The sequence below is a fragment of the Euprymna scolopes genome, chromosome 20, assembly GCF_053919585.1.
Source record: "Euprymna scolopes isolate OS-2025 chromosome 20, ASM5391958v1, whole genome shotgun sequence".
NCBI lineage: Eukaryota > Metazoa > Mollusca > Cephalopoda > Sepiida > Sepiolidae > Euprymna > Euprymna scolopes.
This window is the reverse complement of record NC_136501.1, coordinates 114,336,742-114,355,144: the sequence shown is the minus strand read 5'-3', so window position 1 is coordinate 114,355,144 and position 18,403 is coordinate 114,336,742. Positions and strand designations below refer to the sequence as shown.

The window sequence follows — 18,403 nt, the reverse complement described above, 5'->3', positions numbered from 1 at the left end:
AAAACGAATGAACACATATCCAAGGCAATGGCGGAAACCCTAGAGGAAGACCTCCAATCTGTAGTGGAATGGGGTCAAAAATGAATGGTAATGTTCAATGCTGCCAAGACTAAGCTGGTTTCCTTTAATAATTACAAGAAACTTTCTCAACCACCAATAGCTATGGCTAAAGATACATTACTGAAAGTACTTCTTCAAACTCCTCGGTTTAACGTTGACAGGGAACATGAGATGAAACAGATACATTGCCAAAGCTGCTGCAAAAAAGGTGGAGTCTTTCTACCATGCTAGAAAGTTACTTATGCCTGAAAGTATCCTCTACCTCTACAAAGCCACCAACCTGATAGGTCCTGAACAGTCATCTAAGCTTCAACCTCTATCCTATCGACAAAATATTGCATCCCTCTGCCTGTTTTACTGGCCAAATGATTATTATACTCACTGTCTTTAGATTTTGGTTTCGATCTCAGCTCGAGTTTTTATTTTTATTTTTTACTAACAAGAAACCAACTGTTTCGAAAAAAAACATAATACCCTCATGCACGTGTCTCAGTTTCTGTATGAATTAAAATATAATATTCATGCGTATTTTATGATTGAGCAATGCTGGGTTGCCTGCTAGTGTTCAATAATTGTGAGCTGCATTATTGTATACATTGCAGCAATAAGTTCATTGTTATTTTCATAATTATCCACTAAAATGTGTAACATTGTACACCTTTTTTTAACAGCATCATTACATTTTAATGAACCCAACGTGTTGTAGGCTTCGTCGCAAGGAAACATAAAGGAAAAAACCTTGACATACTTTCATTTTTAAAAAAAGCCTTTATATCTGGTATTTCCAACAACGCATTTTTTTTCTAAATGTTTAAAAAGTTCATTTTTCCTTTTCCAACTGCGCAGGGGTTTTTCGTCTCAACTTTGACGCCACTCATGCATCTAAAACACATCTTTGAACACTTGTGTTTCGATCACATCCTTTACAGCTCTCTTGTGTCTCGAACACATATTAAATATGTGCTTCTTTAAACACGTGGGTCTTTTTTATCTTTGCTATGACATCACATTGCGCAGCTGGCTTAGTCATTTGCATATGGCTGCTGCTGTGAACCCAGCATCAGCGACTCTGTTACACATGCCCATATGCATTACAGAAAGAATATTTAACAATTAATATAATAAAATTTAAAATACTGATAATCAATAACCATTGCAATAGGAGGTTTAAAACAAAACTTATATCTATATATATATAAAAGGCAAAATGTGTGTGTGTGTGCGTGCGCATTTTTTCTGCATGTCCGGCAATGGCTTTTTCTGGGTGCTTCTCAGCTTGCTCATTCATTCTTATAACTTTTTATATGCTACCGAGATGATAATATCTAACACTTATGAAACAACGCTGTAAAAGTCTTTAATTTCAGCCACTTTTATCTTACAAAATTCGTGCTGTGAATTCGTTTTCTCTGCTACTGCTGCGGCGTGATATTTGACCTAGAAAAAGTCCCTGCCTTCGTGGTGTCATGCTATGTCATTAGACTATTGACCTCAAGGTTTCGGGTTCGAGCCTACCTCCCTCCCAAAACTTTTTTCGCTGTTTATTTTTTTTTTGTTTTTGTTCGTTTTTTTAATATTTAACCAGGGGTTTTTACTTTTAGTTTCCATCTACCCCCCTCCCCCTAACACACACATCTACAGTTTTAATATTAAAACAGGGTTATTTATGCCATTTTTCGTGTTCGATTTTTTTTTTGTTTTTACTTTTCAGACTTTTTTTAAGAAGTTTTAACATCGTTCGTTTTGCATCACGTTCGTTTTTTTTGTTTCCATCATGTTTGCGTTTTCTTTTTTAGTTTTTGTTTTGCCGAATTTAAGAAATTTTAATATCGTTCGTTTGTATCACGTTCGTTTATTGTTTTTTTTTTAATAATATTTAAACAGGTTTATTACTTCGCTTATTCTTTTGTTTTGATTTATCCCCTTCCTCCAACACGCACACCTCTAAACACCCGGGTAACGCTGGGTACCCTCACTAAGAAGGAAAATGTGTGTTAGTTTGTATGTATGTCTGTGTGTGCTTGTATGTTTGCCAAAAACTTTTGACAGACGCATTGGACTGTGACAAAATTGGTATCGTTAGAAAGATCAATCTCTTGAATGAAACATCTCTAAAAAATTAGCCAAAAAGATTTTGTGCTGGTCAGTGAACCGTTTTTTTGCATCAACATTTTTGCAACTCATACACCTAGCAATCTCAACATATGTTTATAAAAAGTTATCTCGAAGATCCGTGACGTCATAAGTCATGGCTGTGACAGCTAGTGTGTTAGCTTTTTTCACCTCCTTTTCCTCGTTTGCATTACAGGCTCGAGCCTGGCTACTGTGGCTATTTTTTTTTCCTTTTTTTGCACTCGCACGGGCACTTGCTGCTGTTTTTATTGAAACAAAAGTTGTTTTAATTTTTTTTTTTTTTTTTTTGTTAGGAGGTTGCTCAATATTCTTATTATACCACCTCTGTCCACCCGGGCAACGCCAGGTCCCCCACTAGTCTTATATAAATAAAGATTTTCTCAGTTTGTCTGTCTGTCAGTCACACTTTTTCTATCAGTCACAATCTTCTAATATATAAAAGGCAAAATGTGTGTGTCTTGCAAAAACTTTTGATACGTGACGGATCCTCACGAGATTGGTATATTTTCAAGCTTGATCCTTCAGACAACAAATATCGAAAAATTGGCCAAAAATATTCATTCCTTCACCCTCAACTGGGCAGTTTTGTACAAGGAGGGGGTCGTTTTTTTCATTGACATTTTCGCAAGTCCTTATCAAATATAGCAGCACTGTTGCTGCTCGGCTTCTTAATAAGTTGATGGCGAATTTTTCTAACATCACCAGCAGAAACTGACTTTAATGTGTTTTTGCCCTTCCTTGGTTTGAGGTTTGGATTTTTAACGAATGAGGACAATGTTCTTCGATCTCTTCCCAGCTCCTTGGGTAGATCTATGAGAGATAAACCTTCTGCAAGGCCTGCAACAACAGGTTCTTTTTCACTAGCTGTCAATCGAACCTTTCTAGGCGTTTTGGGAGACCTGCAATAAAGTGATACACACTTAAAATTACCAGAAAATAGAAAAATTAGCATAATTTTAAAAATATTTGTTTAAATTCCATAAAAATTAGGGAAATAAGGCACCTTGTTATGCTCTTCCAGTGTACCAAATTTCACTTCTCTGCGTTTCATAGCAATTTCAAAATTAAAAAAAAATAATGACCTGCAATAAAGCGATAAACAGGGTTTATTAAATCACCTTATGTGTATATAAATGGAACTGTGTGTGTGGGTGTGTGTGTTTGTCTTGTCTCAGCGAAATTAAACCAAAGCGTTTGATCGTAAAAGCAAGAGTGTGCTGTTATTTACATACTTTGCATTAAAGAATCCATTAACTGATACTCGGATTTCTTGTCTCAGGATTCACTTTAAAGAAAAACAGCTAAGGAATCAGAGTGATCATCACATCAGTCACTTAAAATACTACTACTACTACTACTACTACTACTACTACTGCATCATCATCAGTTTAGTTTACATGCTGTCATGCATTGGACAGCTTGGGGATAAATAAAACCTGATCAGAGATAGGTTTGTTTTGTAAGTCAATTTCTAAAAGCCGTCCAATGCATGCCAGTAGAAAACACACGTTAAACCAAAGATGATGATAATTAAAAAGCGAAAAAGCTTTCACGTAAAAATATCAATGATAGTTGGCATTGTTATGATTATATATTTAAAACAGGAGACTTTGATGGTATGACCACATAAGAAAGAATAGCTAAGAGATCTTGTCAGTAGATATAGAACAGATTATCTAACAGGTCCAATTCAAAGAGGAAAGCATGGAAAAACATTAAAGGAACTGATAAAAAGGGACTTGAGAGAAAGACCTCCCCAGGTATAGGTAAATTTGAAAGTTAATTTCTTAAAGCTGTCCGATGCATGGCAGCATGTAAAATAAACTGATGATGATGCTGTAGTAGTAGTATCATTTAATGGATTCTTTAATGCAAAGTATATAAATAAAAGCACACTCTTGTTTTTACGATCAAACGCTTTGATTGATTTTTTCCGAGACAAGACACAAATACACACACACACACACACACACACACACACACACACACACACACACACACACACACACACAAACCTCTCTCTTTGGTCCAAGTCTCTCTTTAGTAAAATCCCTTTTTTGTTAAAATCTTTCTTTGTCTCTCCTCATTTATATCTCTCTCTCTGTTTATTTATTACTTGGTATTCCCTCTTTCATTTTATGTTTATATTGCTCTTTATTATTCTCTCTTTTCTGTTTGTTCACATCTATCTCTCCCCACTCTCCCTCTCTCTTAATTTTTAAAGATAATAAATAGCTATAAAAATATCTAATCTGGAAGCTAAAAATTATCCTTATTCCAAATCGGTCAAAGATATTTTTGGAATTCTGTTTTTTTTCTCTCTCTTTCTCTTATTTTTCATCTTGTTTATGTTCGGAAATTAAATAGTGTCAAAAAATTAAAATGTTTCTCACCTTTTTTCTATATGCAATTTTTACCCCTTTTTTTCTTCCAACAATTAAAGTAATTGCCTCTCTTTAGCATTTATAAATAGATATGCATATTGTGAAACTTTAAAGAATATTAGATGTATATATACTAGCATGAAAACATTCAGAACGCAATGACATAAACATAAATTCTGTCTCAGACAAAAATATCCATTTATTTTGAGTTCAAAACATTTGTAGCATTAACCTTCTTTGCAAAGCACAATTACACATACCATTAGGTGGTGCCAAATCCAAGATTTTTGACGCTAGGGGCGTCCTGAACTGCCTTATAAAAGAGAATGCAGAAACTTGCCCTTTTTTTCTTGATCAGGATCTTCTACAGATAACATCAGTCAAACCGTCTCTCTTCATATTCAGGCTGCCGGCTGCCATGTTCTCTCTCTCACACACACATACATTATCTTGGTATGTAAAAAGTTTTTTTAATCCACACACATATGTGCACAAGACATGATTAAGTTCACCTTCCGCATCCCTGTGTTTGCAAAGCCATTTAGCGGAAGTGACGTTCGACAAATTTTTAGCCAAATGGGTTTGCAAACACAGGGATGTGGAAGGTGAACTTAACCCAAGACATTTCATTTCTATGTACACACACACACACATATATATATATGATTCCACTTACACTTATTTTGTATATTTAATAAACACTATTTCATAGTTTGATAAACGTTTTATTGAATCTTATATTTTCTTTAACATGTTAGTTTGCTTTCATTAGTATCTGTTTGTATTGTGAAGACACACCCACACATAGAATACCCGGCTCTGTGCCAATGCCCACCTTCAATTTCATCACAACCACAAAAGTAAACAAATAAAAGAAAATTGCAGAAAACCAAAAAGCCAATCCAAATATCCCAAATTTAATACTTTCTTTCCCAAATCTTACATGAGGAGGGCTGTATTTGAATGGAAAAGTTTGAGTGACACCTAAGAGTCAGAGGTGACCAGAAACAAAAGTTGCGAAATCATGTGATTCCTGGACAGAAATTTTCTGTTTCTTTTCCTGGTAAGACTTCAAGGCAGGAAAGACATGTCTCGCATGCTGTCTTCCAATAGGGGCCAATGTTCACAGTGCTACTGGATGTAGCAAGACAAACTATCCATCTGTCTGTCTCACGTGTACAAAATGGACTCATCCATCTGACGTTTTCTGTGTTGTATACTGGGAGAGTATATATTATGTACATCTGTCTGAACTCGTGCATCGTTTGGTGCTATAAAATGTTCTTCTAATGAAGCATACAGAATTTATATCCGTTTGTATACACGTGTCAGTCATCTATATGACGTGTATATATACATGTGTTCGTCTATCTTGTTCTTCTATCGTTCGTTGAATTGATGCACGTATAACACTTACGACAGTGTTGCTATATTAACAGATACAGTTTAATAATGTAACATTTACAACAAAAAGGGACAAATAACAGTTCTCTGGGGTTGTAACATCAGACCAATCGTAGAAACATACATAGTCTGTTTTTGATCTTGTTTGATGAATGCTCAGAAAAGCTGCAAGAAAATTCATCCAAAGAATCAACAAATCTCGGGTTATCTTTTCAGCAACTTTATTACAGATGTTTCCCCATTGGAAAGCTTAACACTGATCCCCTCTACTGGAAACAATCACCATCCATGGATCATCTTTCTCCCTCTTTCGACTGCGTCTGCTCTCTCTCACTCCCAATTCTTGACTAAAACTTGATACATATTTTTCAAGCTCTACCTTAAGTCCAGGGCACTTTAAGTGATCGCTGTGTAAGACTACATCAGACTTTGGAGGTCAATCAATTTTTAAATTAATATTTTTCTTCTAACATTCTTTTCTATTAAAACATGTTAACATGAATATTTTTCTCTGTGAATATTTATTTTGCTATAATAATATTCTGTTTTTACAAATTTTATAACAATCATAATAATCACCGACTAGCTCATCTTCAGCATCATCCTGCCAATATCTAATATTCTCTTTGTAAAACATTTTGTAATTTTCTTTTCATCTTTATCTTCTTTCAACGTTTCTCTCCATCTGAGTGGGTTTATCAGCCATCCCTCAGCGTCTGTGTTATGATCTATACACACATGGTTATGTGAAAATACAACTTTTGTTATAAGTTTTCAAACTGTTTACCCCCATCATCGTTGCAACCATTTTTAAATTCTTCCTTCTGTCCCTGGTTCTGGATATGACCTTAAACTATATCCAGTGGTAAGGCCCCAGCTTGCGGACTTTGGGGAATGTGGAGCCACCCTTTAATTGCCATTGCTCCCAGGTTCACTCTGACCCGGAGTGGTAGTATCTGTTAGGGTCCCAACTATGGGTTAAATAGAATTTGACTTGAAAACAACAAGTATATTCTATTAAAATTTTTTCTTCAAATCTTTGGATTCGGCATTAAATAACCTGAAAAGGGTTGATATGCCGTAAAACAAAAACAACCAAGCCATCCTTCTTTCCTGGGTGGGTTCAGCTGGATTTTTCTAAATAACTAAGTTTCTAGGGAATATCAAGTTCACAAGCGATCACTAGTGTATCCCACTCTAACAACATCATTTTAAAAATGTTAGTTTTTGCAGTTTTTCTTTTGCAAAGCGGTGTCATTGTCTTTATGCATACAGCGCCTGGTACTCCCAATTGGTCAGCATTGCTTAACTTCGGTGATTTTATCTATCAGCATAATTATGCCATATATTCATTTTTACATTTGGAACATTCTTTTTTTCATCTTTCTTAAGGTGCCTTTTTTAGTTTGTAAAATTTTGGAAATTTAAAACTGAACATTTTAAATAGATATGCATATTGTAAATTTATCCATTCCCAGCAAATCTTTGTTTGAAGTTTATATATAAAGAATTTTACTTCCTTATGGATTTTAGACATTTTTTTATAAGGGAGTCACCACTTATCAAGGCCCAAAGGCTACTCAGGGATAAGAGTTAATGAGTGAATAGAAGATACGGAGACAACAACATAATGATCGTTAGTGGTGGAAATGGGGTAGAATTTGATTATTCAAGTGAACATTTCAACAAAAACTTGTTTACATTTGACTTGAAGCCGACCATATTGTAGTCACCTGGTAAGCAGAACAGAGTTCCAAGGGTGGGCAGGTTTTGAAAAGAAACTTTGTTTATTTTATTTGTGTTTAGATTTAGGCACAGATAGAGAGTGGGATGCATTGTTGATAGTCGTTATAGCTAGATGAGTGCTTTTTGTAAATGTTTGATAAAGCAGGACCATAGATAAGAGCTCAGAGGAGCACTTGCCATGAAAATAGCAATAGAATAGAAACAGGCTCGCAACGCCTCTTCCGCAGGAAAGAACTTACAAAGAAGAGAAAAGGGAATCACCTACTAGGTTTCAAAGCCAGTTTTAAACTTTGTCAAAGCAGTATAGAGTTTTCTGAACAGCTCTTTCCCGGATGTTCCAACACTACTCCATTTCTGGACGAATTTGGCTCTTATGCAGGTATAGGATTGTGTAAGGAGTAAGATAACTACTAGAGCGGTAGAATGACGGAGCAATTTTTCCAGTGACATTGATAATAGATTTGATGTAAGTCTTCTAATTTAAGTCAGGAGTAAAGGTCAGACCCAAAACTTGTTGAAATAAGGAGTTTCTTTTGAGACAAGAGCTATTCATATGAATTAAGGCCAAATGTGAATGTAAGCGTTTATGGTGAAAATATAAGCCAACGAAGACCCTTTGAATTCAGGTGTATCCAGATTATGAAACACCAGGTAAGAGTTCAGCAGCTATACTGGTCACCCAAATAGCTCATACATTAGTTTGGCCTTAATTGATCCATGCAAGGACACGGTTGGCTGGTTGCTTCTGGGACATTCACTTTCCGCACGAGGAGTTCACGAGATGAAGAAATCAATATTTTCAAGTCAAAGGAAGTGGCACATGCCCATGCTGTGATTTAGATTAAATCCGCAAGCCCACCCCCGGATTTGATGTTGGTGGTCCTGCAATTTAAAGCACATTAACTCTGAAAGCCACACACACAAAAAACAAAAGTAAATAAATAAAACAATACAACGGTCAACTCCTGGTTGGTTTCTGTACAAAGATTATATTGTCAGGAACTTGATAATTACAAAGTTTAAAAAATTCTTACCATATACAATGCAACAAAAGATGGTTAGATATATATTTGAAGGGTGTTAACCCAATAGTCCGTTAGAGAAATATCCTGTTCGTATATCATGTTTATACATGCGTCAATAGTCAGCTAGAAAAAAAGCTTTTGTCTTTGAATAGCGGCCACTGTCTCATTGAATTATCAGCAGCATGTTAACTCATTCCCCCCCCCCTCTCTCTTTCTGAGATACAATTTCTTTTGGAGAAGTCTGTAATCAGCTACAGTTACGGAGGCGCTGGTGGTCTATGGGGATTAGTGAGATGGAAGTTCTTCTTGCATATGAATGCAGTTGCCATACCCCACTCTGGGGAGTCCCTTTTATCAACCTGCAGTGAGAGAGCTTGTGCAGATTCGCACTCTTGGCTTTTTCTGTTACTCTCACTCGACTGTCTTGAACTTCTTACTGTTGAAATTTGCTCATGCACATCATATTATAATTGGGTAACGGAGAGGGTTGGACGCTCTTTGGCATACCCTCCAGCCAATAGGAGATCATTCTGACACGCTTATGCTCGTTCCTATTGGTCAATTGCTAATCTTACCTAAACATCTACCATGGTAATTTTTCATCGAGGAATTTCTCACGACGACGGGTTCTGCAAAGGGTGCAGAACCCGTTGTCACCAAAATCCCAAGCAAAAATAAAAATCCAATACTATTCCCCAGTATATCATTAATTCATTGACACACCAGTATTAGTATGCAATTGTTATTAACTCACATCCATTCAGCTGCAGCTAATTTTCCCTTGTTTTTGAGTTGAGTCACCAACCAGCAAGGGGGAGCCAGTAAGGCCACTGGGAATTGCCCGGTATTCTTTCACATAATAAAAGCTTTCACGAAGCTCTATTGTAACAATTATTGCTGTTAAATCCGTTCTCACAGGGGTTAAGTCACAAAAAGATAGAAGCTTTGTTTTGTACTGCTGTAGAGATGCCCTAATCTGATGTTCCATTTAAGTTTTAAGAAAGAAGGAGGAGGTGCAACGTCTCCCCATGTTTAGTTTCCTACAACTTTGGCTCCTTCCAACTTTTTTCTACATTTGCGACTCCTTCCAACTTTCTTTCCCGTCTTTGTCTCCCTTCAATTATTCTTTCCATCTTTGTCTCCCTTCAACTTTTCTCTCCATCTTTTTCTCATTTTAACTTTTCTCTCCGTCTTTTGTCTCTCTTCAACTTTTCTATCTGTCTTTGTCTCCCTTCAACTTTTCTCTTTGTCTCCCTTCAACTTTTCTCTTTGTCTCCCTTCAACTTTTCCCTTTGTCTCCCTTCAACTTTTCCCTTTGTCTCCCTTCAACTTTTCTCTTTGTCTCCCTTCAACTTTTCTCTTTGTCTCCCTTCAACTTTTCTCTTTGTCTCCCTTCAACTTTTCTCTTTGTCTCCCTTCAACTTTTCTCTTTGTCTCCCTTCAACTTTTCTCTTTGTCTCCCTTCAACTTTTCTCTTTGTCTCCCTTCAACTTTTCCCTTTGTCTCCCTTCAACTTTTCCCTTTGTCTTTGTCTCTCGTCAACTTTTCTCTCCGGTAAATGATACTGGCTCTAGAACGATGTTAATTTCCTCATAGATTAAAACCACCTTGTGTTACATATCAAAAAAATATAAAAAGAGAAACTAAAAGTGCGTCATTAAGTCTGGTTGTTGCTGAGAACAAAAGCCGGTCAGATACACTCCCCCTCCCCCTCTTCGATCGTCACGATTTTTGTCAATGCTTGGGTGGATTTAATGACATCCGCGAATATTTACGTTGATATAATGAAACTCCCGCCCGTTCTCAAAGGCAGTGTTCAACATTTTCTTTTCCATAACTTGATTGAGGAACATCCTCCCGCTCCTCCAATTTATTGTCTGTTTTTTTCTACAAACTTGCAGGTCCTCTTATCAAGAATGTCCTCACTAGAGCTTAATTTTTTTTTTAACTATATTTTGAGGGACGGGAGGGGGGTCCGGTTTTGTCGCAGTTCTCAAGACGCACTTAATTTTTTTTTTTCTCTTTTTCTTACCTATTGATATATTTTGTCGTTCCCTTTTTACTTCTTCGCTCTTTCGGTAGAACTTGCGGAGAACGCTCTGTTTTACGGTTATTTTAAAAATCGAACGGAATTTTAAATTTCTTTCCGTTTCAATTTTTTTTTTTTTTAATTACACCCCCAAAATCGAAAGTAATCGAAAGAATAACATTCAACAATCCTGTTTTATCTCTTCTTCTCTATATAAATAAAATGAACTCATTTTTTCCCGTGTGAGTTTGACCTTAATAGGATTAAAAATCACCGCATTACATTCAAATGCAATGCCCCCACACTTCAGCACAGGATCTGAGGTGTGCTATAGGCCTACTACCCTTACAGTTCCTTGATATTCGTACATTTCTATATATTTCCGGTGAGAGTTCACTGCCACAATCGGTTAGAATAAATGGAAGTTGTAAAATCTTTTCTCTCTATTCGATTCATACTCCGCCCGCGACTACTTAACACCGCTGCAGATACGTCCACAGGGGAATATACGAGGAACAACGGTTTGAGTTCTTAGTTGCTTAAAAAATATGGATTGGCAGCGTAATAGATTTCTTACTGAAAACCGCGGTTTTCAGTAAGAAATCTATTACGCTGGGATTTATTGCCTTGTATTTCCCCTTACAGACACATAAACTGAAACCAAAGAAGAAATGTCACCAAAAGTGTTTTTGTATAGAGGTGTGAAAACTTTTGAATCCACTAATTCCTTTAATGTCCACTTTACTTGATGCCTACACTTTGAAATTGTTAGATTATTTTTTTACACTTTTTTACCATTGGTTTGCCAATGCTGGCTAGGAGACCCCAGATCTCTCTCTCTCTCTCTCTCTCTCTCTCTCTCTCTCTCTCTCTCTCTATATATATATATATATATATATATATATATATATATATATATATATACAAACAGCTGTACACACACACACACACACACACATATATATATATATATATATATATATATATATATATATATATATATATATATATATATATATATATATATACAAACAGCTGTACACACACACACACACACACACACATATATATATATATATATATATATATATATATATATATATATATATATATATATATATATATATATATATATATAGCTGATCAAGAATTTTAGACCACTTAAGTCTTTAAAAAGAAACCTTTTTTATAAGGATAGATTTTAACCTCTTCCAACTTAAGGTTACCAATACTACAATCTAAAAGGTTATGGAAACAAAAAGCTCCATTTCAAAGATTTATTTTTAAAACTTACATTTTTATCAAATTAAGCTTTTTACACATGATCAAAATTATAGGACCAGAGACAAATATTCTATTAAATTATAGAAAAAGTGTATGAAAATGTATGAAAACATTCAACAACTAAACTTAATGAGTTCTATCTACACTGCTTTTGATGACTTAAAAAATTCTTCTGAACGTCGGCCATATTACATATTTATCGTTAGTTATTTACACGAGGCATACACATTTAAATCACGATTTTCTCTAGTTCAGATGGGTGCAGTAAATAAACTTTTAACTCGAAATGACCCCTAATGTACTAATGTATAACATAAGGCACAGAAAAGAAACATTTATAATGCGTACACAGCTTTATTTTCTTATATAACCACCATACGCTTTGATGGGATATTACTGGATATTGGAGATAAACCGTGATAACTAGATATATTCTGACACCACATTAACCAGATCACTTAAATAAATACTTTTACAGTTTTAACGAAAAAGGGCTACAATAATATCGCGAGGTTTTCATTCACGATGAGCGTCCACAGAACGTCCAGCAGCAATATATTACACATGAAAGATGCCGCTGTGGAATTTCCACAGGTACCACTAGTAAAACAGAAATCTGCGAAAGGGTCGTTAAAAGTGTGTGTGTGTGTGTAAATATATATATTTAAATATGTTATGCACGTAGAAAATATTTAAATAAATATGTTATGCACGTAGAAAATATTTAAATATGTGTGCGTAAAAAATTAAATCAGTGCATTTAGTTATTTGTTTCCTATTTTTTGTTTTGTTTTTGTAACTCGACTGAAATGTTACTCCGTTTTTATTTTAAAAAAAAGTTATTTTTATTTTATAAAAAGTTATTTAACTCTAGTTCTTTCCTCCCCCTTTTCTTTTTTATCTCCCACTCTCATCCTTCTCTCTCTTTCTTCTTCCTTTATCTTTTTTCTCCTCTACCTCTCTCCTTCATACTCCCTTCTTTTTTCCTTTCTCTCCCTCTTTTCTCGTTTCTCTCTTTCTGCTCCCCTTTTTTTCTCTTTCTGCCCCCCCACTCTTCTCCCGTTTTCTCTCTTTCTGGTCGCCCCTCTTCTACCCTTTTCTCTCTTACTGCTCCCTCTCCCTTTCTTCTTTTCGTCTCTGTTTGCTGTTACCTTTTCTTTTTCTCCCTTCTTTTTCTTGATATCTCTTCTCCCCCTCCTTTCCCTCTCTCTCTAAAGCTCTGTATCAATTTTAAAAAGCGATTGAATAGAGGTAGGTAAGTAGAGATCGAGAGGAGGGTGGGGGCGTAACATACTGCAAAACAAAAAGAAAGAAAAGAAAACACTGTGACTCCACAAACAACAAGTTGATCGTTACCATAGGTAAGTGTAACAGTGTAACACCGTAAAAATAACAAAACAACTTATATCTCAACAAAGTAATTCCTAACTTTATTGCCATCATAATAACACTTGAACATCTTTTTTTTCTCTCTAATTCTGAATATCTTTCCCAACAATCTACCTTTTTAGTTTTGTTTCGGCGTTCATCGAAAAAAAAAAAACAAAAAAAAAAACAGAAAGAAACTAACAAATAACGTTTATAAAAATGGTAGGTGACTTCATTGTTTCAAACATTTTCGATGTTTATTTTTAATTTCGTAATCAACAACAACAACAACAACAACAAAAATAATAAATAAACGTCCTGTGTTTTTATTAGCTGATTCGATAAAATGCAACCAAAAGATGTTCAACTTTTTAATTTTGAATTTATTTTGCTAAATTTATTTTTCAAAATGTTTTAAACGCCGATAAATATTCAATTTAAAGAACCCGGAAGCCATTTCGGTACTGGGATATAAAAGAAAAAAAGACGACAAACAGATTTTCTACGAATATATTGCAGAAACAAGGGAGATAACTCAGATTGATTATTAGCATATTTTAGATTACTTTTATTTTTTGCTTATTGTTCGTTATTTAATCAAATTACTTAAAAAAAAAATGTGATCTGGTTGTCCCACTGAAGACTTACTTGTAAAAGGGTGTTTATTCCGAAAGCCGTTCTTAACATGGGGATGTTGGAGGTGTTTATTCCGAAAGCCGTTCTTAACATAGGTAGGTTGAGGATGTTTATTCCGAAAGCCATTCTTAACAATGGGAAGTTTGGCGATGTTTATTCCGGAAGCCGTTCTTAACATTAGGAGGTTGGAAGATGTTTATTCCGAAAGCGGTTCTTAACATCGGGAGGATGAGGATGTTTATTCTGAAAGCCGCTCTTAACATTGGCAGGTTGGTGTTAATACCTCTAAACAGCAACTCTTTGCAAGTAAGTCTTCAGTAGGACAACCAGGCTATATTGACCATATTTTTTATTTAAATTTACGGAAACAGAACTGAATTTTATTCAAATTTTAATTAATTTCTTTAACTAAATTGGTACTTATGCACTTATTGTAATGCGACTGCGTTGAAATTATAACTTTATTATTTACAAAGCCATTCTTAACATGGGGGAGGGTGTTCACCAACAGTTTAATAATAATAAAAAAGATGCTTGTTAAGATATAGTCGACAAATCGATTTTTTAAATATGTCATTTTAAGCAAAAACAATATTACGTACTTAATTGTCATGTCGAAAATCGTAACATATAAAAAAATTACGAAAATTCAAGTAAAACAATTGCTATTGTGTTTTTAGTAAAAAAAAAAAAAAAAAAGTCTCGATTTAGACAACAAATATTGCAGCCATAAACAAGTTATTCAACATATTCATTTCGGGTTGTGTCCCCTGCGTGTGAACTTTTCACTGTCTACTTAGTAGACAGTGAAAAGTTCAAACTCCATAACATTTAAGAAAAATGCGATTTTACTCAATTTTCTGTAAAAATTACTTTTAAACTATAAATAACTTTCTTCGATGATTTTTCGCAATTTTTGGATGTATTACTATTTTCAACAGGACAATTAAGGGTAATCTCCAAGATCGGTGCTCGGGAAAAAAATCAAGCTACTGGAAGTGGATACGGTTGATTGTGTAAGGCAACCGAATGGAACGGAGACAGGAAAACGAAACCATATATTTATTTCAAAAAATTACTTTAGTTTTCTTTTAACACTTCTAGTTACGAAACAAAAAGAAAAAAGAAAACACTTCTTGTATTACTAAATAATAAAACATTCATGTGGCGAGAAAGAATGGACCAAAATAATTCAGCGAGATGCTTTGCTGCATCGTTTGACGTTTCAGTTATTCATTTAAGGAAACTTTTGATAAAATATTTTGTTTCGTTATAACACAAGAAGTGTGCAAAATAATCTAATAAATTATTTTCTGTAATAATTTAATATTTGATAATACAAAAGTAGTTTCTTTTTTGTTGTTGTTTCATAATAACACAAGTGTTAAACCTAAAGTAATTATAGAAGTGATAACACAATAAGTGTAAAAATATTTAATATATTTTACTTAAAAAAAATAAAAACTATTCTAAAGAAATTTTCATAATAACACAAGTGTCAAAACTAAATTAATTTTTCTGAATAAAATAATTGCTTTGTTATTTGATAATACAAGAAGTGTTTTTTCTTTTATTTCTTTCTTTTTGTTTCGTAAGAACACAAAAAGTGTTAAAACTAAAGTAAATTTGCTTTAAATAAATGTAATTGTTTCGTTTTCCGTCCCGTTCGGTTACCTTAATCAACCGTATCAATTTCCGCTAGCTTGATTTTTTTTCGAGCACTGATCTTGGATATTACCCAATTAAGTACGTAATATTGTTTTTTGCTTACAACGACAAAAAATTCGATTTGTCGACTGTATTTTAACAAGTACAAACCTCCCTCGTTTCACGATTTATCCCCATTGTTTGATCTGTCGTCTTATATTACTATTTTCGACGTGACAATTAAAGTACGTAATATTGTTTTTGCTTAAAACGGCATATTTAAAAAGAAAAATTCATCTGTCGACTGTATCATAAAAAGCACCGGCTTTTTAAAATTTACATTTTACGAAAATAGCACTGGAAATTATTCACATTTTAATTAATTTCACCTAGCAATTTAATAAACAAAAAACTCCCTTGCTTCACGATTTATCTCCCTTGTTTGATCTGTCGTCTTTCTTTGTACAAGCACTGTTATTTCTTTGTTTATTTTGTGTTTTGTTTCACAATTTTTGTACTTCTACAAAATTTGAGCTGAACTTTTTTTTTTTTTAAACCATAAATGATAAACCAAATGAGTAAGTAACTCAAAGTTAACAGCAAACAGTGTCCTGTTTGATTCGGTTCCTGATATTAATCTTCATTCGTAATATAACTTCTAGTGAGTTTCAGTTTTCCAGATTTATTAATTTATTGTTAAATGGAAGCTTTTTAATTACATTTTTTGTGCGTAATATAAATTATTAAAAAAAAACAAAAAACAAACAAATACACTTTAGGGTTTGTTTTACAATTCACAGAAGTAAGAAAAAGTTATATATATATATATATATATATATATATATATATATATATATATATATATATATATATATATATATGTTATCAAAGGCAAGATAAGTTACTTTTCTACCCAACTGGATAAGTTTTTATTGTTTTTATTTAATGTAAAATGTCTATTCAGTTCGAAAAACAAGTAATTTTGAACGCTACCAAAGAACAAGAAAAAAAAAAAAAAAAAATGGCCGCAATGTCTCTTCACATTTTTGAAGTCTTGACAATCATTTCAAAATAAGAAATAAATCAAAATCGTGATAGAAACCCACCCAATAAATGTTACCGTGGTATTTATTTAAGAAATATTGAGTTTAATCATTTTGTAACTGATCTGCATAAATAGATGATCTAATATCAACGTTAAATACGTACACACAAAAAAGAGAGGTCCTTTTATTGTTAGTAATTAGAAACAAACATTTCTAGGTTAATGGACAGGATATGTTGCAAAATGTAATTATGTCACTGTGCTAGTGACATCTGTACATGTAATCGCCACTCACAAATAGGACAGACGATAAATTGATGAATTCTTCGGTGTAGGTAAGCACTGATCTAATGTTTTTGAATTGAAAAGCATATTTAATTTCAAAATAGTTTCCGATGGGTAGCTAATCTGTATAAGTCCTAGAGATGAAAAAGAGTTTTGGGTGGGTAGCTGATCTGTACAAGTCTTGAACTTTAAAACTTTGCAAACAAAGAGCAAATATCTTTCTCGTATGCACAAAAAAAATTATTTGCAGGAATTCTAAAAGATCCAATATTTATATGGAGCGATTCCGCTTTCTGATTGGTTGCTAACAGAACATTTGATTGGTCAGTGCCTATCACCAGTGTCTATAAGTAGAACCTTCCAAGTTTCTTTAAGCATACCCTTATATTATATAAAAAATATTGCAGCACAAAATTTGTATGTATGTGTTTTGCTACTAAATTTTATTATCATGAGTGTATCCACATTTGAGTTGGTCAGCAAATGGTAATTTAATGTAGTGTGTTGTAGTAGTACCTTGTTTTCACACAACAGAGAAATGACACCTGTTAAGATACATGTTCATAAAGAAAATAATTTCATTTTTTTTTTATTACACTTTTGGGCTCTCATAGTTTTAGAACAATACTAAAACAGCAGTAGTGCTATGTAGCATAAATATTGCTTTTTCTATATTTTTTGGCATATCTCTATTTCTATAAAGTTAGGTATGTGTATATGTTTCTGTATTTGTATGTATAGGATATTTTCCTAAACTGATTACTGAACATTACGAATTTTGAAAAAGGTTGTTTATGTGCGTTATAGTTTAGTTTTGTAAAAATGATGGGGAGGGGATTTGTGAAAATTCAGATGCGTTCAATTTTTGTGAAATTTGAATTATGTATTAGACATCAATTTATAAAAATTCTTCAGATTTCAGTTTCTTTGGATTATTTTAAAAGATTTTAAGGGGACATAATATTAACACAACTGTCCATTAGAACATTCAAATATTTCAGATTTTCATTGAATTTGATCCATAGAGATTGAACATAAGACCTTTTAAAATTGTAGATTTTTTTCTAATAAAAAATCATGTAAGTGGTTTTTGTAATTAAATAGTTAATAGTTAGTTATTATACACTTATAAAAAAAAAAAAACTAGCAACTCCCTTTGTAATTACGTATACACGTAGTCTAAGAATCAAATCACCTGATGTTTTGTCATGTACTCATTGGTTATTATTTTTGTCAGCTAAAATTTTTAACTTTGTTTAACTAAAAATTCTATTGCCATCAAGTTAACCTTCCTATATTTATTTTAAAATATTCAACATAAATATTTTTCTATTCTAAACATTATCCCCTTATTGTA

At 33.6% G+C, this 18,403-nt stretch overlaps 1 protein-coding gene across 10 annotated transcripts in view; it reads left to right on the top strand.

The window, feature by feature from the left end:
- The window catches only part of LOC145241576 (ankyrin repeat and IBR domain-containing protein 1-like), a 575,864-nt gene that overhangs the window by 298,908 nt on the left and 258,553 nt on the right, over positions 1-18,403 (top strand). For 2 of the 10 annotated variants that reach the window (XM_080104667.1, XM_080104662.1), the window contains exon 1: positions 13,291-13,426. The exons of 6 other annotated variants lie outside the window; for them this stretch is intronic. The gene's annotated coding sequence lies outside the window, so the exon portion shown is untranslated. Of the gene's footprint in view, positions 1-13,290; positions 13,427-13,634; positions 13,656-17,076; positions 17,097-18,403 lie in introns of those variants that run through there. 2 more of the 10 variants (XM_080104664.1, XM_080104663.1) reach the window with 2 other exon arrangements.